The following is an 8,365-nucleotide window of genomic DNA, read 5'->3' on the forward strand; positions in this document are numbered from 1 at the left end:
GAAGACAACAAAAGGTAATGACATTTTTATAATAGTAAATATGATTATGGTGAGTGCTAAACTTGCCGGGTGTCTAAATAGCGAGCCCGTGATGCCTGGGCTATGTACTTAGAATATTGCAAAATGTGCTTTCACCAAAAAGCTATTTTAAAATCGGACATATCGAGTGCATAGAGGAGGTCTGTATCTATAATTCTTAAAATAATTGTTATGCTTTTTGTGAACGTTTATCGTGAGTAATTTAGTAAAATGTTAGCGAATTCCCCGTAAGTTTGCGGGGGGTATGCTAGTTCTGAACGTCACATGCTAATGTAAAAAGCTGGTTTTTGATATAAATATGAACTTGATTGAACAAAACATGCATGTATTGTATAACATAATGTCCTAGGGTTGTCATCTGATGAAGATCATCAAAGGTGAGTGCTGCATTTAGCTGTCTTCTGGGTTTTGGTGACATTATATGCTGGCTTGAAAAATGGGTGTCTGATTATTTCTGGCTTGGTACTCTGCTGACATAATCTAATGTTTTGCTTTCGTTGTAAAGCCTTTTTGAAATCGGACAGTGTGGTTAGATTAACGAGAGTCTTATCTTTAAATGGCTGTAAAATAGTCATATGTTTGAGAAATTGAAGTAATATGATTTTGAAGATTTTGAAAATCGCGCCACAGGATGGCAGTGGCTGTTACGTAGGTGGGACGAATTCGTCCCGCCGGTCCCATAGAGGTTAATAAAGAATTACACATTATTCAGTACTACTGCAGTTGCTACATAATTCCAATAGATGGCAGCATAAGACCACAAATGACATTTCAGAATATTAGATTAGTTTTTCCCTGGATACACCACCACTCCCCCTCACAGGAAAACTCCTGTGAGCTTCTTTCTGTCCCTTTCCACACTGCTAACGCAAGAGGAGAGACTGAAAAAGCATTGAACAGATTACTGTGAAGTAATATAATGATGATTAATGTTTATTATTACCTGTTTATATGCTCATGTTTTGAAATTATACTTCATTAATATAACGATTATCAATAAGTCTGAACATTGATTTAGTCACCTCTAGTTGAGAAAAATGTATTTTCCAGGTACATTAATTGTCAAATTCATCAACCAGCATCGAGCCACTCTGCCTTCTTTCTCTAGTAGTCAACTCAGCCCCGGTAAAAAGCTGGTGTCGTCGCTCTGCCTTCTCTCTCTAGTAGTCAACTCAGCCCCGGTAAAAAGCTGGTGTCGTCACTCTGCCTTCTCTCTCTAGTAGTCAACTCAGCCCCGGTAAAAAGCTGGTGTCGTCACTCTGCCTTCTCCAGGGGCATGTTGAGGTAAATTTACTAACCGGGAGGGTTGAATTATGCAATTTATTGGCGGGCTGGATGATGCACTCTTGTCTTTTCTATTCCAAGGTTGTTTACTCCCCATATCAGATATTAACATTACTTTTTATAATGCATGTATACTGAGGTTGAGGTTCTGACTAGCGATTATTTACCCGGGGTTCAATACCTGCTATAGTTTGCTCTCCCAAAAGCAACACAGCCCTAATACGAGATATATAGCTAACTAAAGTCATGTTAATGAGTGACCATTTTAGAATATCATGGGACACATAGTCTGTGGTTGCAATCTATTTTATGTCAATCATACTGCTGCTTGTAGCCTATAACTGATGCTTAGTGGTCTTATGCTGCCATCTATTGGAAATATTTAGCAATTAACATTTACATTTACATTTAAGTCATTTAGCAGACGCTCTTATCCAGAGCGACTTACAAATTGGTGGATTCACCTTATGATATCCAGTGGAACAACCACTTTACAATAGTGCATCTAAATCTTTTAAGGGGGGGCGCCTCGAAAATAATATTCAAAAGAATAAGATAATAAGGTCCTTTGATTCAAAGGGGTTAAACACTAAAGTTACCGTCAATCTAGTGAAGAGAGGAGAACCGGACAGAGGCAGCCAGCATCCGTCAACGAGAGAGGGAGGATAGGATAACTAGGATGCTGCTGGTAGAGTAGCTAGCTAGCTTACCTAGCTGTACCGACTAGCTAGGATATCTAGGATGCTGCTGGTAGAGTAGCTAGCTAGCTTACCTAGCTGTACCCACTAGCTAGGATAACTAGGATGCTGCTGGTAGAGTAGCTAGCTAGCTTACCTAGCTATACCGGCTATCTAGGATAACTAGGATGCTGCTGGTATAGTAGCTAGCTAGCTTACCTAGCTGTACCGACTAGCTAGGATAACTAGGATGCTGCTGGTAGAGTAGCTAGTTACCATACCGAGCTGTACCGACTAGCTAGGATAACTAGGGTGCTGCTGGTAGAGATGCTAGCTAGCTTACCTAGCTGTACCGACTAGCTAGGATAACTAGGATGCTGCTGGTAGAGTAGCTAGCTAGCTTACCTAGCTGTACCGACTAGCTTGGCTAGCTAGCAGGACGTTCGTCTGTCGTTTGTCTCGATGATGATGACGAATCCGGTGAACCACAAAATGAAACAAGGATAGAGAGTGAAAAGGATCTGGCTACACTCATACTGTCCCTGACCGTAAAGCAAAAAGCTAATTGAACAATAAACTTTGGCGTCTCAACACCGTAGTGAACTCCATCGTTATTCCCCAAGATCACCTCAGCCCACTCTGCGCGTAACCGGACAATATGCTTGGCGCCACACCGTACGGGGACGAGGACAGTTCTGTACTGGGACGGAGACAGTTCCAGAACGCGGACGTGAGCAGTGCCACACAATCAACTAAACCCAGTCTTTACAGTGGGTTACATTAGTAATATTCATTTTTCTTTGTTAAACAAACATTTATTATAACAATATTTTGAGATCTGGGCGATTATCCACAAAGCGTCTCAGAGTACAAAATTGGTCATATAAGTACTGAGAATAAAGACATTTGACACTTATAAGTATAAATTAAAGCTATGCATGAAGTCTCTAGTCCCACCTAGTCGGCAGATATTTAGGACACCTCGTGAGCTGTCCTAAGTAGTTAAGAGTTAACAGCAGGTGTCTTGATAATACTATAGAATAATGCAGTGAGTCAGTGGTTCCTGCACCACAGGTAATTACTTTGGAGTCGTAAAAATAATGTTTTATATTTCTATATGATCAATCCATTAATAAGACAGACCTACTGTAACGCCCTGGCCATAGAGAGTGGTTTTTTGTTCTTTATTTTGGTTAGGCCAGGGTGTTACATTGGGTGGGCGTTCTATGTTTCTTTTTCTATGTTTTTGTATTTCTTTGTTTTGGGCCATGTGTGGCTCCCAATTAGGCACAGCTGAAGTTCGTTGTTGCTGATTGGGAGTCACACATAAGGAGCATGTTTTTCCTTTTTGTGGGTAATTGTATTCTGTTAGTGTGTTTTCCTGACAGGACTGTTTCTGGTCATTTTTGTTTCATTTTTGTAAAGTGTTCTCTTTTGAATTAAAATTTTAATGATGAACACATCCTCCGCTGCACCTTGGTCTAATTCTGACGACGGCCGTTACAGAATTACCCACCACAAGAAGACCAAGCAGCGGAGGAAGGAGCAGCGCAAGGAGAAGAACCAGGAGAGGAGCTATCTGGAATCGTGGACTTGGGAGGAAATCCTGGACGGTAAAGGACCATGGGCTCAAGCTGGGGATTACTGGTACTGGTAAGACACCGTGTTATTGGTAAGACACCGTGTTATGCTGTGAAGCGCACGGTGTCCCTAGTGCGCGTTCAAAGCCCGGTGCGCTACATACCAGCCCCCCGCAAGTGCCATGCGAGGGCAGTCATCGAGCCAGGACGGGTTGTGCCAGCTCAGTGCGTCTGGTCTCCAGTGCGCCTTTTCGGACCAGGGTATCCTGCACCGGCTCTGCGCACTGTGTCTCCAGGGCACTGGGAGGGTCCAGTTCACCCAATGCCTGCTCTCCGCCCGTGCCGGGCCAAAGTGGGCATTCAGCCTGGAGTGTGGGTAAAGAGCGTCCGTACCAGAACTCCAGTGCTCCCCCACAGCCCGGTTTATCCTGTGCCTCCTCCTCGGACCAGGCCTCCAGTGGGTCTCCCCATCCTGGTTAAGCATGTGCCTCCTCCACGGACCAGGCCTCCAGTGGGTCTCCCCATCCTGGTCTCTCCTGTGCCGCTTCCACGGACCAGGCCTCCAGTGGGTCTCCCCATCCTGGTTAAGCATGTGCCTCCTCCACGGACCAGGCCTCCAGTGGGTCTCCCCATCCTGGTCTCTCCTGTGCCTCCTCCACGGACCAGGCCTCCAGTGGGTCTCCCCATCCTGGTCTCTCCTGTGCCGCTTCCACGGACCAGGCCTCCAGTGGGTCTCCCCATCCTGGTCAGTCCTGTGCCTGCTCCATGGACCAGGCCTCCAGTGGGTCTCCCCATCCTGGTCTCTCCTGTGCCGCCTCCTTGGACTAGGCCTCCAGTGGGTCTCGCCAGTCCAGAGCCGCCAGAGCTGCCCGCCAGTCCGGAGCCGCCAGAGCTGCCCGCCAGTCCGGAGCCGCCAGAGCCGCCCGCCAGTCCGGAGCCGCCAGAGCCGCCCGCCAGTCAGGAGCCGCCAGAGCCGCCCGCCAGTCAGGAGCCGCCAGAGCCGCCCGCCTGTCAGGAGCCGCCAGAGCCGACTGCCTGTCCGGAGCCGCCAGAGCCGCCCGCCGGTCCGGAGCCGCCAGAGCCGCCCGCCTGTCCAGAGTCGCCCGCCAGCCCGGTGAGTCCTGTGCCTACGCCTAGGGCCAGGTCTCTTACATGTCTCCTCAGCCTGGTGAATCCTGGGTCAGTGCCGCCGGAGCCGCCAGGGACGCCCGCCAGCCGGGCGCAGCCAGGGACGCCCGCCAGCCGGGCGCAGCCATCGCTGCCCGCCAGCCGGGCGCAGCCATCGCCACCCGCCAGCCGGGCGCAACCAGGGTCGCCCGCCAGCCGGGCGCAGTCAGGGTCGCCCACCAGACCTTCGGCGCGGCCAGGTGCGCCACCTAAGAGGACGATGCCGAGGGTGGAGCAGAGGCCACGTCCCGCACCTGAGCCGCCGTCGTAAGAAGGCCCACCCGGACCCTCCCCTTCAGAGTCAGGTTTTGCGGTCGGAGTCCGCATCTTGGGGGGGGGTACTGTAACGCCCTGGCCATAGAGAGGGGTTGTTGTTCTTTATTTTGGTTAGGCCAGGGTGTTACATTGGGTGGGCGTTCTATGTTCCTTTTTCTATGTTTTTTATTTCTTTGTTTTGGGCCGTGTGTGGCTCCCAATCAGGCACAGCTGAAGTTTGTTGTTGCTGATTGGGAGTCAAACATAAGGAGCATGTTTTTCCTTTGGGTTTTGTGGGTAATTGTATTCTGTTAGTGTGTTTTCCTGACAGGACTGTTTCTGGTCGTTTTTGTTTCATTTTTGTAAAGTGTTCTCTTTTGAATTAAAATTTTAATGATGAACACATCATCCGCTGCACCTTGGTCTAATTCTGACGACGGCTGTTACACCTACTTGCAACAGTATGTCTTGTGCTTTTGGCAATGATTTATGTATAATATTTATGTATCACAAGTGATACCATGTATGTCTGCATAGCATTTTGTCTTCATTTTGGCAGATTAACTCATGCTTATTTCTGAAGATTAACTCAGGTTTTCACCCAGCGGCTAAAGAGTTGGAGCTGTGGCAGGAGTTGGACCTGTGGCTGGTTTGAATCCCGGTCCGGGCGCTGGAAAAAACAGGTGGAATTGATCTGACCACTGGAGGGCTGCTGGGTTCACATCCTCAAAACATTAACCTTTCATTGATCAGAACTCTAGAGGTTCTTCTTCACTGAACCCAAAAATATATATAACTTTTAGTGAATCAATATATTAAGGAAGTGATAGAAGCCTTTTTGCTTCTATAAGGAACCTTATTTTCTAAGAGCGTAAAACAAACACGTTTTTCTTTTGATTATTTAATTATCTACATCATGTTATTTCAAGTTATCCCTTTGGAGCGCAACATCACGTTGTTAAAAAATTATCCTAAATTGGGCCTGGCTTTAAAATGGGCAATTGAAGGCATCTAGGGTGTTCCAGCTAAACAATGGATGTATAGCGTTTTGCAATACAAAAAAATTATACACAATCCTAAGCTATTAATTAAAAATCTGAGAACAGTAATATTGAAGGTACCCATAAGCAACCATTTCTGATTAAAAAACAAACGTGAACATTTTTGGAAATATCATTTTTGAAATAAACTATTAATAATTCTTAAACAAAATTGTCATCTCACCTCTTAGATTTGGTGTCATGTTCCCCAGAGAGACTCATTTTAGAGACAGGCTCCCCCTCCTCTCTCTCCCCAGAGAGACTCATTTTAGAGGCAGGGCCCCCCTCCTCTCTCTCCCCAGAGAGACTCATTTTAGAGGCAGGACCCCCCTCCTCTCTCTCCCCAGAGAGACTCATTTTAGAGGCAGGGCCCCCCTCCTCTCTCTCCCCAGAGAGACTCATTTTAGAGGCAGGGCCCCCCTCCTCTCTCTCCCCAGAGAGACTCATTTTAGAGACAGGACCCCTAAACAGAGATCCAACATGTTGGTTGTGGTTAACACAGTGACAACTAAACAGAGATCCAGCATGTTGGTTGTGGTTAACACAGTGACAACTAAACAGAGATCCAGCATTTTGGTTGTGGTTAACACAGTGACAACTAAACAGAGATCCAGCATGTTGGTTGTGGTTAACACAGTGACAACTAAACAGAGATCCAGCATGTTGGTTGTGGTTAACACAGTGACAACTAAACAGAGATCCAGCATGTTGGTTGTGGTTAACACAGTAACAACTAGTTCTTGAATGTCAATTGTTCTCATGTATTCATTATCTCTTAGAGAAATAAAACATTTACTAACAGATACATAGAAACAGTCAGGTGATTTAAAGCATCACATGAACATGTTGTTGTGACATTTCATCTCCATGGTAACTGTCAATAATAATAATTATAAGTCACTGTTTGTTATTAAGGTAGTAATAGACAGTACAGCAACAATAATAATAATAATAATAATAATAATAATAACAATAATAATAATAATAACAATAATAAGTCACTGTTTGTTAAGGTAGTTATAGACAGAACAACAACAATAATAATAATAATAATAATAATAATAATAATAATAAGTCACTGTTTGTTAAGGTAGTTATAGACAGTACAGCAACAATAATAATAATAATAATAATAATAAGTCACTGTTTGTTAAGGTAGTTATAGACAGTACAGCAACAATAATAATAATAATAATAATAATAATAATAATAATAATAATAATAAGTCACTGTTTGTTAAGGTAGTTATAGACAGTACAGCAACAACAATAATAATAAGTCACTGTTTGTTAAGGTAGTTATAGACAGTACAGCAACACAAGGCCATGTCTCACACTTATTTGTATTCACTAACAGTAGGCTATTTATTGTCTTTCAATCTGTTATTTTCTAAATGTATCTGAGAATGTAGACAGAAGGGCTAAAACGGACATGATTGATCTGAGGGGGAAATCATTGATCCATTTAGAAAGGTTTTTTGCATCAAGTAAGAGATTTTAAATAATGTAAAGTAGGCTAGGTTATAATGTATAATAGTGGTTTGTTAGTGATATGTAGATCAAGGTCTATACCTCGGCTATAACCTACTTATCTTAGATGACCAGCCTAAACCTGTTCAAGTCAGTTCACATAATGTTATAGGCCTACCAGTAGCAGGACAGAGCATGTACACTATATATACAAAAGTATGTGGACACCCCTTCAAATTAGTGGATTCGGCTTATTCAGCCACACCGTTGCTGACAGGTGTATAAAATCGAGAAGACAGCCATGTAATCTCCATAGACAAAAATTGGCAGTAGAATGACCCGTACTGAAGAGCTCAGTGACTTTCAATGTGGCACCATCATAGGATGCCACCTTTCCAACAAGTCAGTTTGTCAAATTCCTGCTGTAAGTGCTGTTATTGTGAAGTGGAAACGTCTAGGAGCAACAACGGCTCAACCGTGAAGTGGTAGGCCACACAAGTTCACAGGCCTGCCGAGTGCGGAAGCGCTGTCCTCGGTTGCAACACTCACTTCTGAGTTCCAAACTGCAACGTCAGCAAAATAACTGTTCGTTGGGAGCTTCATGAAATTAGTTTCCATTGCCGAGCAGCCGCACACAAGATCACCATGCGCAATACCAAGCATCGGCTTGAGTGGTGTAAAGCTCGCCGCCATTGGACACTGGAGCAGTGGAAACGTGATCTTTGGAGTTATGAATCACGCTTCACCATCTGGCAGTCCGACGGACAGGTGGAGGAGGAATTATGGTCTGGGGCTGTTTTTCATGGTTCAGGCCCCCTAGTTCTAGTGAAGATAAATCTTAACGCTACAGAATA

The sequence above is a fragment of the Salmo salar genome, unplaced genomic scaffold (genome assembly GCF_965601325.2).
Source record: "Salmo salar unplaced genomic scaffold, fSalSal1 ptg000432l, whole genome shotgun sequence".
Classification (NCBI taxonomy): domain Eukaryota; kingdom Metazoa; phylum Chordata; class Actinopteri; order Salmoniformes; family Salmonidae; genus Salmo; species Salmo salar.